Source organism: Notechis scutatus, chromosome 6 (assembly GCF_049901735.1).
Source record: "Notechis scutatus isolate UNSWTSFEM ecotype Mainland chromosome 6, rNotScu1.2, whole genome shotgun sequence".
NCBI classification, from domain to species: domain Eukaryota; kingdom Metazoa; phylum Chordata; class Lepidosauria; order Squamata; family Elapidae; genus Notechis; species Notechis scutatus.
In genome coordinates this window covers 38,912,478-38,927,585 of record NC_142014.1, presented here as the reverse complement: position 1 = coordinate 38,927,585, position 15,108 = coordinate 38,912,478, and the positions used below count along the sequence as shown (strand labels likewise).

The window sequence follows — 15,108 nt, the reverse complement described above, 5'->3', positions numbered from 1 at the left end:
AGAAGATTAATAGTAATAGTAAAAAAAAAGTAAGTTTGTACTTCCTAAAATAATAAGCATAATGGAATTCTTTACAAGAATTTTCACTTCTTCAGTCATGCGGTTTTTGCCTCAGCAATTCTATGGAAAATAGAATATTACAATTTATATGCAACATCAAGCATATATTTTCATTTGTTCATTTTTCAATTTTTTTTGCAAATAAGGTAGGATACTCAAGACTGAAGCCATGGTGATATGATCAAAGCTCCATCTGTTTTTGTGTCACATATAAAATGAGCAGAGCTTCATTCTCACCATCACAGTTTTCACTAACATATGATGCCTTTCAGATGCGATATTATTTGATAATATTCAGCCACATGGCTCTGGAATTCCAAGCCAACCTGGAAGTTTAAATGCAACACAATTGTACGAAAGAAGGATGGAACATATTGAAAGAGACTTGACTAAATATATCCATGCTGACATAGACTGAAAACCTATTAATTTATGCTTGCTTTAAGTTGATTCTATACCAGATAGTTCCTTCCAAAATTCTATTCTGTTTACATCATGCAAATATTTCAGGAATTTGCATGATTAGTATTAAAAACTAAGAGAATCCAAATTTAGCTTTGTAGGTTATTTATTTATCTACACATTTTATACTGCCAACAAAAATACATGATTTATAGTAACATTTCTGGGCAGAGATATGTTCGCCACAGTCATCCATGTTCTGAAAATATCCCAATTAACTTATTAAAATGTGAAAAAGACATGCCTGGTGTTCAATTTATAATCATTTTGATATCAATTTAAGAAATATTATCTTTGTACCCAGGTATTTCAATTTATATAAGTTTTCAGTGATGCTTTGTAATCAAAGCTGTAAATGGAATTTTCACTGCAGTTTTCTGCTAAAGAAGTTGATTTTCTTTACTGTATTGTATTAATATAGTGTTATTTAAATTGCATTTCACCCTGAATTTTATAGCATGAAACAAGAAAGATTTTAAAAAGCAGTAAGTGATTTCAATAACTTTTAGAAATTAATTAAGTCTTTTTTCTTTTCTTTTTTTTTGGTTTTCGTTTACCTTTTAAACCAAATACTTTTCTTTCTTTATTACTTTTCTGATTAAAATAAAGAGATATTATGAAAGAAAGAAATGTTCCACATCTTTTTCTCCCAAATAATTTGGGGTTACAAGATGCTTATCATACAAATAACTTATCTCTGAGCAGAGATTAAACTATTTAATGTGCTTTAAACAGTTATGATTTCTCAGTTGAAAGGCACTTTGAAAACATTTGGAAGAATCACAGATAGAGACAAGGCAAAGAATTATGACAAGTGAATTGAGTCTGTTGAGAACATTTTACTTTCCTTATTAATGTGACATATTAGGCTCATTAGAAAAAAAGGTGACAGACAATATGATAATCTTATCCAGGGACTGGGTGTGCAAGTGAAATCTTCTAATGAATAAGAATATAAAAACTACATATTTCAGAGTGAAAATGGACCATAGAAATGGAGACCACATTTGTCTCAAAGAACAGGAGTTTGTTATAAAACAGCTCAATAAAAACTTGACAATGGGGAAAGGCAATGAAGGGGAAAATAGCTGTCCGCAAAGATATATTAGTGTTTAATGGGGAAGAGCTTTTGAAATCACACACAGTGTTGAGGGAGTAGCAGTGCACAATCCCTGAGGGCTTGTGATCAGACAGAATAACAGAATGTCAGAGTTGAAAGGGACCTTGGAGGTCTTCTAGTCCAATCCTCTGCTCAGGCAGGAAGTCCTATATCATTTTAGACCACGTGGCTGTCCAGGCTCTTCTTAAAAATTTCCAGTGTTGGAGCACCCACAGTGTCTGGCGGCAACATGAATACTGTGCCATACTTATTTAGGAAAGAGAGTAAGTCTAATGTTTGGTCTATGCGAGCTGTTTTCCTTGCCCGAGAGAGACGAGGAGGGCAGGGGTTATTTGCATATGTGCCTTAGCTTTGGGAGTCAGGAAGTTACCAGGAATAAAGCAACATGTGACATAATTGGAAACACTGTAAATTTTGTTGAGATCTGAAAGGGAAGATAAACAATTAAAAATTATATGATCAAACAGATTCATAAGCATGTTACAGTATACAGCAGCATCAATGAGAAATAATGTTGTTAAAAGGACTGAGAGCTACAAAGTCTTACAATTTAAAAGAGAATTTATATCAAATGGCATATTGTTGGTATATGCCATCAGGGATATACATAAGTCTAAGATGTATAAGGATATTTTGATTCGTTAAAAGTGTGTAAGGCCCAAAGGAACATTTTATCATACATGGTAGACTTGTGAAAAAGTACCAGCATTTGATACAAATGCATATAACAATTTAAAAATTAATATCCAGATAAAACCAGGTTTCTTTACTATTAGGGATAATCAATTACAAAACAATTATGAATGGTTGATTTTATATAGGGTAATGGCAGTTGGATTATTATATGGGCAAAAATGGAAAAATAATAGAAATACGTACGATGGAGGAATGGATGGTTAAGATGGCTGAATTTGCAGAAATGGCTAAACTGATATGTTTGATTAGAAAGGGAACAATTACAAAGAGACCTCAACTCACAACAGTTCATTTAGTGAACATTCAAAATTACAATGGCACAAAGTTACAAAGAGGAAAGAAAAAGAAAGAAAGAAAAATCATGATCTCCAAATGCCATAGGAACAAAAAGTCAAAAACCTATTCCACCCTCTTTACATCATTGCCTGCCTACTGCAGCCCCCAGTCCCTGAAATCTGATGGCAATCAAGAATCAAAGGGTCTAATACAGTGGTTCCCAAACTTTTTCAGTCCACCGCCCCCTTGGTGCTACAAATTCATCCTCGGTGCCCCCCCACCCAAGGGTGGAATTCAAATTTCTGTGGGTGTGGTCTAATTTGAGGGTGTGGCTTGCTGGTCACGTGACTGGGTGGGCATGGCTTGCTGGTTATGTGACTGGGTGGTGTGGCTTGCTGGCTGGCCGTGGCTTCTGGTAACATGACTGGGTAGGCATGGCCAGGTGACTGGCAAACCAAATACAAGTGGTCCTCACTTAATGGCCGGTTGTTTAGCAAGTGTTCTAATTTATGACTGGCCTCCCCAGAGCTACTTGACCTGTTTTTGGAGTTTTGACAGCCATGCACACACATACACACACACTCTTTTCTAACCCTGCTGGAGCAGGTCATTGGACTAGAATTGGCAAAGCATCTCTGATTAGGTTCTAGTAGTGAATAAAATCTAATCAGAAATGCTTTGCCGATTCTTGTTGATTTGTTTTATTTGTATCTCTTTATTTTATGTTGCTGAATTGCATTGACATGTGTGTCCCTTCTTGTGCACAGCCCAAAAGCTTTTGTGATTCTTTGCAGCAAAAATTACTGACCTCTGGCTTTACTTTACTTTTCAAACATGCCACCACTGCCACATCCTAGGTGCCGGCCCCACAGGTCCACCCCATTGAGCCCGCTGCACCAGAGGGACCTGCCCAAGCAAGTCCGAGCGGAGTGGTGCACCAAGTCAATGGGGTGAGCCTGAGAGAGGAAAAGAGAGAGAGAGAAAAGAAAGAGAGAGAGAGAGAAAGAGAGAAGGAAGAAAAGAAAAAGAAAGGGGAAAGAAAGAAAAAGGGGCAGACAAAGAAAGGGGGGATGGAAGGAAGGGACAGAAAGAAAAAGAAATAAAGAAAGAGGGAGGGAGGAGAAAGATAATTAGATATCTAATCTAGTCTAATTGCCTGCTCCAGCAGAGTTAGAAGGGAGTGTGTGTGTGTGTGTGTGTGTGTGTTTTCTCCTTGTAATTTACTAGTACATTTTGGTTTTGCCTTCTTCGGAGTTGGCACTGTAATACATTGGGAAAAAGTATTTTTTTAGGGTGGAGATCTGGTCCAATGGATCCTATTTAAAGCCTCAACAAAATGTGAGAGCTTCCTGATAGTCTTGACCATGTTTCGTCCACAAAACCTTTAATAGAAGCCAAAGATGTTTCAATGTGTTGGCAAAGATGTTTCAATGTGGAAAAGGGCCTCAGTCTAAACTAGGCCTCATTTCGATCTGATGCATCAAGTCTCTCTCTCTCTCTCCCCCTCTCCCTCCCTCCCTCTCTCTCTCTCTCTCTCTCTCTCTCTCTCTCTCTCTCTGTATATATATCTATATCTATATCTATATCTATATCTATATCTATATCTATATCTATATCTATATCTATATATATATATATATCTATATATATCTATATCTATATCTATATCTATATATCTATCTATCTATCTATCTATCTATCTATCTATCTATCTATCTATCTATCTATATATCTATATATATCTATATATCTATATATATATATATATATATATATATATATCTATATATATCTATATCTATATCTATATCTATATCTATATCTATATCTATATCTATATCTATATATATATATATATATATATATATATATATATATATATATATATATATATATATATCTCCCCTCCCTCCCTCCTTCCCAGACTGGCTTTGCTCTACTTTCCCAATGTGCCTGTGGGGTCGGCGCTTCAAACATAGAGACAGAGACAGATAGAGACAGGTAGGTAGGTAGGTAGGTAGGTAGGCAGGCAGGCAGGCAGGCAGGCAGACAAGTAGGCAGGAAGACAGACATACAGACCTTTTGGATGGGTGTATGGATAGGTAGGTAGGTAGGTAGGTAGGTAGGTAGGTAGGTAGGTAGGTAGTCAGATAGATAGATCTATATTGGTAGATAGGTAGGTAGCTAGACAGGCAGGCAGGCAGGCAGGTAGGTAGGCAGGCAGGCAGACAGACAGACCTTTTGGATGGATGGATGGATAGACAGACAGACAGACAGACAAAATGCGACAGTGGCAGCATTTTGGGAAAGTAGAGCCACTCTGGCTTTGCTCTACTTTCCCAATGTGCTGCTGCCACTGCGTTCGATGTGCCGGCTCTGCAGGTTCACCCCATTGAGCCCCTTGCACCACTCTGGTGCAACAGTCAATGAGGTGAGCCTGCGGTGCCGGCGTCTCAAACGCCCCCTGCCACCTCTTAGCACCCCCAAGGGGGCTGGCAGAGGGGTGCTAAGAGGCGGCAGGAGGGCATTCGAGGAGCCAGTCCCACAGGCTCACCGCATTGACTGTTGCACTGCTCCGGAGCCGGCGCCTTGAATGTGGCAGCACATTGGGAAAGTAAAGCAAAGCTGCCGCCACCACATTTGAGGTGCTGGCTCTGGAGTGGTGCAACAGTCAGTGGGATGACCCTGTGGGGCTGGCACCTCAAATGCCTCCCTGCCACCTTTTAGCGCCCTCCTGCTGGCCCCCTTGCCTCTTAGCACCCCCTAAGGCATGGTACCACCCCCAGGGGGTGGTACCACCCACTTTGGGAACCACTGGTCTAATATATGGATCTTAGTCAAAAGAGCTCTGAAAAAGAGTTTGTCTAGTTCACAGAAAAACCCTGCAAATCAAAATTCAGGAGACACTCTCGGGAAGATGCTGGAAAGAAAAAAAAACTCATATAAAGTAGTGCATAAGCAGTTAAGAGAAATTGTTCTTCTAACTGTGTTCACTAAGTCCATTGCCCTCTGTAATCCGAAATACCTTCCCAAAGAAATGTCTGTATTGTTGTGGTTTCTTTATATTTGATCTGTCTGCAGTGGATAATTGCCATTTCATGGTGGTGGATTTACAGAAAATTGCATTGCCTTCCATGTAGCAAGAGATAAGAACATATACCATAGTGCTCTCCCTGAACAGAAAGCTGCTTATTAGCTAAACAAAGAAGATGGACCTCTGATTCCTAATACCAGTTTAGACTGCTTGTTGAGATTTCTCTGCAAAATTCTGCTTTGCAGTTTTCATACTGTTTGTCACAACTAATTTAAACATGCTTTGGATGACCCTGTGAATATTGATCCATAGCCAGGTAAGATTTACTGTCAATGTGACTATTTTGGGCTTACAATTTTCTGAATCCACATGATTATAACACCCATATGTCCTGTGAAAACTATCGAAGAGAGAGGAGTTTAGACAGATGTGAAAAATGGATTATCAGTACTCCTACTACACAAAAATCTCTGCAGTCTGTATGAGATACTGTACATTTGTAGAGGCTAGATCCATCATCTCTATAATCTACATTGGGGAGATTAATTAATAAAACAAACTAATGGGTGAAACAGCCAGCTTGATGTAATGTTTAAGGCACCAGGCTGGAAACCAGGAGACTGTGAGTTGTAGTCCTGCCTTAGGCTGACTTGAAGGACAAATCCATGCACTTTTCTTAGTGACACTTTGGAAGTGGTTGTCCCAAAGGTGCTTTTTTCCCAAAAGGCAACTGGACTTCTTTTGTTTTTTTCTTGAAGACATTTGCTCCCATCCCATTCACTCCCTGAAACTTCTTCAGTTTGGAAGTGGTTGCTATTGTCTGCATCCTATAGTTGAAAGAGAATGACTGGCCCAAGGTCACTCAGCTGGCTTTGTGCCTAAAACAGGACTAGAACTCACGGTTTTATACCCAAAGGTGCTTTTTCAAGAGGCAACTGGAGATTCTGGGGTTTTTTTTTGAAGGCATTTCGCTTTTCATTCAAGAAGCTTCTTCAACTCTGAAGAGCTGAAGAAGCTTCTTGGGTGAGAAATGAAACATCTTCAACTAAAAACCTGAAAGTCCAGTTGCCTCTTGAAAATGCACCTTTGAGACAATCATGACCTGGATGGGTGAGAATACACATTCACAGTTTTATACCTTTTTGTCCATGCTTTTAACTATTACATCAAGCTGCCCCCTCTCTTATTTTTTAGAAAGAGAAACTAGTTTTGTACAATAAAATCTCTAATACAGGTGAGCAAGAAATCAATAAAAAGTGATTACTGTGATGGGGATTGAAAAGTCAAGATAAAAATAGAAATGACTATTCTATTGTTAATCTGTTTTGCTTTTTATGCCATAAGTAAGCCTTTCAGGAGGACAAAAATATTTTTCCTCAAAAAAGTCTTTAACCATTTTTGCAAACTTCTTAGTGATATTCACTTATTTTGTTTTTCACTTCTTACAAAATTTTGGTACTCTTGTTTTCTAATAAAAGTTTTTTTTTTCTTTTTTGTGGCCTGATCTTAGACAATCAAGAATTACTTCAAGAATGTGATGATTACAGAAGTCGTGAACTCCATTTATTTGATGCCCTGAGAAGTTCAAGTCAGGAGCGAATGGGATGAGCAGAAAGCCACACGGTTCTGCAACTTTTCCACATTCATACAGGTGGCCCAGAACAAAGCATGGGTTGAATATGAGTATAGTTATCAATGCAACTTTTTTTTTTGCAACTTTTCATCAATTCCATCCAGTCAGAACCATTACTTTTGTTTTTTTTCCTAACCTACTTTTTATAATTCTCTTGACATATTCACTTCCACATAATAAAATGATGAAATAATGCTTTTCTACTGCTATTATAGCAGCATTCATATATCTCAAAATTTCTCAGCCATTTCCCTGTCTTTAGTAAACAATCTACCAAGGAACATAAATTTGTTTACTTTATGTATTTTTTCACCTTTTATGCACAATGTGTTATTGTTCACCCTGATCCCTTGTCAAACACAACTATCTTGGCTATTGTAAAAAATTCATACTCCCTACTGCATATAGTCTATCTAACATTTGCTGCAAAATCATTTAGATTTTCAGCCAACAATACAGCATACAATATGCATACAGTAGTTTCCAAATAACAAATCTCTAAATTCATTCCAAATATCTCCTATATGTTTAACCATATATATATATATTAAATAGCCAGGGGGAAATCAGATATCCTTGTTTTAATCCTTGCTCCATGTTGAACCATTTTCAAAAAGTTATATTTATTTTCGTGCATGCTTTTCTTCCATTGTAAACTATTCTTATCACATTTATCTTCAAGTTCATATTACTGTCAAACATTCCATAATCAAGCCTATTTATTTTATCTATTCTATAACCCAACAGATGTGCAGTAAACTTTCCTTTTCATACTCCTACACTTTTCAATAAACCGATCCACAGACTTTCTGAAGCCATGTTGCACTTCTCAAATTCTAGTCACTGTCATCTGTCATACCATTTCAATCACAATTATGCCAAATATTTCCCTGGGCACACTTCACAAATAAACCCTTCTATAATTTTATATGCGTTCTTGTTAATTTTCCTTTGTAGAAGACAGTATTTTACAAACTCGGGCAATTTTAAGATGTGTGGACTTCAACTTCTAGAATTCCCATGACAGCCAGTTGATTGGCAATAAGACTGACATTCATGCAACCATTAGGTTCATGTGCAGCCTTCACACACATTTTAATTGTCAACAGCCACAGAGATGTCTATACGTGCAATCTTATTATTTTAAATATACTCCCATGTGCATTTTTTCTTGAAAATGACATTTTAGCATTCTTTTTAATTATGCTGCAATTTACATACAAATCTCTAAAATGTTATTGCTAGCATTCTCAATTTTGTATTATACTACATATTTCATTATTTTCTTCTTAATTCTGTTCATCATGCTAGAACCTGGTTTCTTTAGATGTGTTCATCCACTTCTAAAACAATGTTTTATTCCTATCAAAAGTGCTTTTTTGATATTCTTATCAAAACTGCATTTTCTACAGTGGTGGGATTCAAATTTTTTTACTACCGGTTCTGTGGGTATGGCTTGGTGGGCGTGGCTTGGTAGGCATGGCAGGGGAAGGATACTATAAAATCTCCATTCCCTCCCCACTCCTGGGGGAAGGTTACTGCAAAATCCCATTCCCTCCCTACCCCACTAACCTGCTTTCCAGCTCCGTTCTCCTGTGCAGGACAATAAAAGAAGACCCAGCTGATCGAGAGGCAGAGAATAGATGGGGGCACGGCCAGTCAGAGGTGGTATTTGCCAGTTCTCCAAACTACTCAAAATTTCCACTACCAGTTCTCCAGAACTGGTCAGAACCTGCTGAATACCATCTCTGATTTTCTATATTTTCCCTTTCTGTTTTAATCATATCTGTTCCTTCTTACCCATGCATTGATGCCACCAGCAGAATCCGATTAAGACCCCAAAAGTACAGAACTATAATAATCCAGAATTAAAACTTAGTCAGTTTAGTAGAAGCTCAAATTAAATGAGCATAGGATCACAGCTTCAATATATTTAAATGTTTTTGGAATTTTCACACTGCCAAGAAATAAATGGAAAATTCTGGTAGATAGGTAAATTTCAATAATCATGTATTTCATCAAGAAGCATTTTGTTTTTGACAGTCAAAAATATTTATGTTGTATATACAGTTAGTAATAATAACCTATCTGGGATTGCAACAGCAATATGAGCAATCATATTTAAAGGAGGAATAATGTAGCTGAATGAAAAGTATTCTAAATAAATAAATAAAACATGTTCCCAAGACTGTGCTTCCTGTATGCAGTGCTGTCATAATAACAGCCTTCTGAAACCCTGCCACAACTTTTGAATTATGGCCATTGCACTCTCCAGCATCCAGAATGCTGTAGTTATTACTCCAGTTCATTCAACCAAGGCCTGCCGAAAATACTGTCTGGGAAATGACCCATGCTTGGGCATATTCACCAGTATGGGTAGCAACATACCCACCAGTATGGGTAGCAACAGGTGAATAGAATGATAGCAAATCATTAGTTGGATTGTTTTCTCAGTAGGATTAACCCCCCCCCTTTTTTTTAGTGTAAATATATATTTTTTAAAAGATGAAAGAGTTGCTATGACAGGATCATTCTGTTTCTTTTATTTTATGACTCTTTATTAATTCATATATACGTGAATTAATGTATGTAAAGTAATCATTCCTATATTTTTTCAGGCTATGAAAGATGGCAATCTTTTATTTAATTGAAGTAAACAAGTACTGATAATCTTCCTAAGTCTATGGAGGCAGTTGAATCTGATAAACCAACCTGCGCTATTTAGTCAAATTTCACAGCCATTTCTAGCACAGTTTTACAAATGAGAATTCTAAAGTGAAAGACAGGTGAGTAGATAGGGGACAGGTACACTGACAGACTGACAGATAACTAGACAGATAAATATGGAGATAAGTTGTTTTGTTGATTTAAGTTCTCACTGAGCCTGAAATAGCATCACATTCTGAGATTAAATCTGACAGGACAGTATAGAAAAAAGATCAGAATGAAGCTCTACCCTGGTTAATCTAATATTTGGCAGCATGAAACAATTTAACTGTCTTATGCCTTTTAGGATAAATGAAAAATAATCCAGGAGATAATGATTGAATAAACAAAGAAAAATGTTCCAGTGGGGACAGTGGGGAGGATATGGCTTGAAACATTGCTAATGGCTGACTTTGCTGCATTACACCAGAGAGTCAAACTTGAATAAAATATGTTTAGCCTGCATTCAGACTGCCTGTATCTATCCTTTGATTAAATATAAAAATTGTTGTATCACTACATTCAGCTTCCTCAATTCTACTTCCCCTGCTGAAAAAAGAAAGAAAGAAAGCATTTCACAGAAAGCTGTACAGACATAATGGGTTATTCCCCCCTCCTCCCCAGTTTCTGCTATGTAAATGGAGGTTGCAAGTGATTGTTTGCATGCAGCTCAATATCCCTTATGAAATATTATTGAGAAATAAATTAAAGATGAAAGCTTCAAAATATATTGCTCATCCACTGTTGGGCATTGAGAGTTTCTAATGAAAAGGTGCTGAATCATTATCCGGGAGAAGGAATAATTTCAAATTCATAACTTTCACAATTTTATGCTTAGAGGCTACTAGGAAGAGAAGCAATCACCACAGAAGTGAGACAGCTTTTACACTGAAAGGAATTGCATTGAAGATAAAGACAGATTTCTCTCTTTTTAATTATCTAAGCACTGGATATGGTCTTGTAGGTGAAATAGTGTGAAATAAACCACTGAAATGTGTATATTTCAAATTCACTAGAAAGCATCTTGTGCATTATGATATTTACCTAACATCGGTACAGTAATAAAATCCAGGCATATCTATCATCCGCTTTTAATTAAATTTAGTATCTTCAACTTCATATTGTATTACAAACTCATTTTTTGAAATGTAGATAGCAAAAAAAAACCACATGGCTATTAAGAAAATGCATTATAAAGTTAACTAATTGTTAATTGAATGCCAGAAAAGCTCGGTATCTGCAGTGATAAATGTGCTTTAACTATTGAAAAGAATGACAGACTCATTCCCAACCAGCAGAGAGTTGATTAACAATACAATTAATCCTTCAGAGGAAGAGTGCCGCTTTTGTAGCATATTTTCTCTTCATCATGAGCAAAGATAGATCATTTCAAATGTTGCTCAAATCAGAATTTAATTTGGTCTCAGTGGTGATTATTTTATCTTCATTTAACTTCTACACATATAAATTTTCTAAATAAATAAAAGCAGACTTTTCAACAACAGTGTGATTATTGCTGGTATCAGCAATAGCTTTCATCCATTTACTATATAGGTAGTCCTAGACTTGAACCCAAAATTTCTGTGGCTAAGGGAGACATTTGTTAAGTGAGTTTTTCACATTTAATGACTTTTCTTCCCATAGTTGTTTAAGTGAATCACTGCAGTTGTTAAATTAGTAACATGGTTATTAAGTGATTCTTGTTTTGCTCGTCAGAAGGTTGCAAGAGGTGATCACATGATTCTGGGATATTGCAACCATCACAAATATGAGTAAGTTGCCAAACATCTGAATTTTGATCTCATGATCATGGACATGCTGCAATGGTTGTAAACATCTTAATTTTGATCTCATGATCATGGACATGCTGCAATGGTTGTCAAACACCTGAATTTTGATCTCATGATCATGGACATGCTACAATGGTTGTAAGTATGAAAAACAACCATAAGTCACTTTTTTCAGTACCATGGTAACTTCAATCAGTCACTAAATAAACCATTGTAAGCCAAGGATCACCTATATATTACAGCTATCAGCTATCCTTAGATGAAGGATAGGTAATCTGCAGGTCTAGAGAATTTTCAGTTGCATTATCCACATCTCTTATTATTGGCCAGGTGGGCTACGATTTAAGAAAACTGGAATTCAACTGCATGCTTACATCTCAGAGCAGCAACATATTTTCCTCCATAAGAGTATCTGACCATTATAATAGTCCATTCTAATAGACTATTTGATCATTATAATCAGTACCAGGATAGGATCTTGGATGTGAATCAAATTAATTCTGGGGGTGGGGGCAGCTTCAATGTATTGTTATCCATGTGGCATAATTAGTGTTTATAGCCTTTCTGAAGACCTTTCTGCTGCACTTCCAGTCTTATGTCAAAGGTGGTTGAAAAGAGTCACAGTCTAGCATTATCATCAAAAATCAGGGCAGAAGGGCAATAGCTGCTATGGAAAATTTCTCTGAGGGTATTGTGAAATTGTTAAATTAGCTGGGCTATGTTCATAGATATGATAGTTTGGAGGAAAAAAAAGAATAAGTATGTCTTATTGATAATAGCTAAGATCTTAGAAAGTATTCCAAATAGCTATTCCACTTAGAAACAAACAATCTACTTTCTAACAAGCAGTTTGGTTTCAGGAAAAATTTGTCCTGTAATATGTAATCTGCGGATCCCTGCACAAGTGGATAGCTATGGTCCTGTCAAACAGTCAACAGATAGTTAAAATAGGGAGGGCCCTATCAAATCCAGCACCAATTAACAGTGGTGTCCCCCAAGGCAGCATTTTAGGACCCACACTCTTTCTGCTTTACATCAACGACCTATGCAATCATGTTAAAAGAGCTGCGTTCTCTTTTCTGATGATGTGCAATTATTTAACACCACTAACAATGCTGTAGCTCTACAAAGCGACCTTGACTATGTGTCAGAATGGCCATGTAATTTGGCAGCTCCAAATTTCAATTAATAAATGCTCTGTCCTACATATTGGCAATAAAAATCAGAACACCAAATACAAGTTGGGCGGAAACGATCTCATAGATGAGCCTCACTCTGTCAAGGACCTAGGAGTACTCATCTCAAACAATCTAAGCCCCAGAGTTCACTGTAACAGCATTGCCAAAAAAGCATTAAGAGTTCTTAACCTAATTTTGCGAAGCTTCTTCTCCAGTAACATTGAATTGCTAACTAAGGTATACAAAACCTTTGCCAGACCAATTCTTGAATACTGCTCGTCCACCTGGAACCCATGCTGTATATTGGACCTTAACATGATTGAGGGGGTTCAGAGGTATTTATCTAGAAGAGTACTCCACTCCTCTACTCACAATAGAATTTCCTATGCCTCCAGGCTTGAAATTTTGGACTTGGACAATCTGGAACTGCGCTGCTGGCGGTCCTATCTAAGCACAGTACACAAAATTGTCTGCTACAATGTCTTGCCTGTCAACAAATTCTTCAGCTTCAACCACAATAATACACGGGAAAACAATCGATACAAACTCAAGGTAAACCACTTTAAACTCAATTGCAGAAAATATGACTTCAGCAACAGAGTGGTCAATGCCTGGAATGCTCTACTGGAATCCATTGTTACAGCTTGAAATCTTCACAGCTTCAATCTCAAACTGTCTACCATGGATTTCACCCCGTTCTTAAGAGGTCCTTAAAAAGGGTATGTATAAGGTACTTAAAGAGGGCATGTAGGTTGTTAGGAATATAAGTCACCTAACAGGTATTTGGGTTAGAAATATATAAACCAGGATAAACATTTTAAAACTGTATCTTTAAGAAAATGCAAAACTGTAATTAGGTGTGGTTTCTCAAACGGCCATAAGATGGAGCCAGAAACCTGTTTGTCTTAGTCTTAGTCTCAGAAGAGAGTGTGAGTCAGTCTCTGTTTCCTTCTGTTGGAAAGTATTGCCGTTCCTCCATTTTTCCTAATTGACTGATATTCCTGGATTTAATGTAAGTCTGTTACTGAACTGGTTTTTTGACACTGGACTTTGTTATTAAATTATCCCTGGATTGAAAACTGACTGATTTAACCTGTGAATGATTTTGGACTGCCTATTTTGAACTTTGCTTAAACCTTTATTGAAAGTAAAACCCTACATTTACTGTACAGTGTATCTGTGTGCTGTATGTGTATTATTCAAACACTACTCTCAAAATACGTCTCCCTGTATGCGTTCATTCTCCTAACGGGGAATTACCTCAACATAGGTGAACCAGAATACCTACCATGCCTGTCTTACTGTCCCCATTTATCTGTATTTACTTCCTTTGTTCATGTTTATGTTCATACCTATACATGTTATTTTGTACATGTTTGACAAACAAATAAAACAAATAAATAGTTTGACAGGTTTGTTGTTTTTCTTCTATAGAATATGCTGAGATTGAAATTACCATCTGATTTTGCCATTTATCTTGTATTTTTTAGAAAGAAAATAATTTGATAGATAAGGAAAAATATTTATTTTTAGCAACTATAAAATTTACTGCTTATAGATTAAAAATCATTAATATTCAAATTCCTTGACTTTTTTGATGCATGCATTTTAGGGCACATCCTATTTATGAAGCTGTATGGCATAGTGATGTTGGGCTATAGAATTTGTTGGTAGTTTCTGCCTCACATGGAAGGTAGTCAAGAGGATGTAAGACTCAGAACAAGCAAATCTTCAGGCAGGATAGAAAGATAGAAGAGAATGAAGGATATCAGAGTGTTATTCCTGGAGTCTCAGGATAAATATTACTGTAGGTAACAGGAATATGGAACAGGTAAAGATGGGCTTGACATGCAGGGATAGAAAAACGGAGGCTGTATAGACCAGAAGAAAAATAAGATTCTCTCCTCTTGATTTAACAAAGCTATTGTTGGAATTTCCTGTCCAGGACACAACTATTTTCTCCATGAGTTTACTGGATTTCAAACCAGAGATCTGTGGTATTATACTTTTAAGTGCTTTAGTAAAGTTGGGTAATAAGAACTGGGCTACAAAAACTGTAGAAGACAGCAAAAGGGATTGATTAAGTGATCACTCACTCTCTGTTTTTCTCCTAACACTAGTCTTAGTTATTTTAACTGAAATCTGGTAGACCT

At 36.8% G+C, this 15,108-nt stretch overlaps 1 pseudogene; it reads left to right on the top strand.

Moving 5' to 3' along the window:
• Positions 1-6,034: 6,034 nt before the first annotated feature.
• LOC148130179 (uncharacterized) lies at positions 6,035-13,720 on the top strand (annotated as a pseudogene).
• The last annotated feature ends 1,388 nt before the right edge of the window (positions 13,721-15,108 follow it).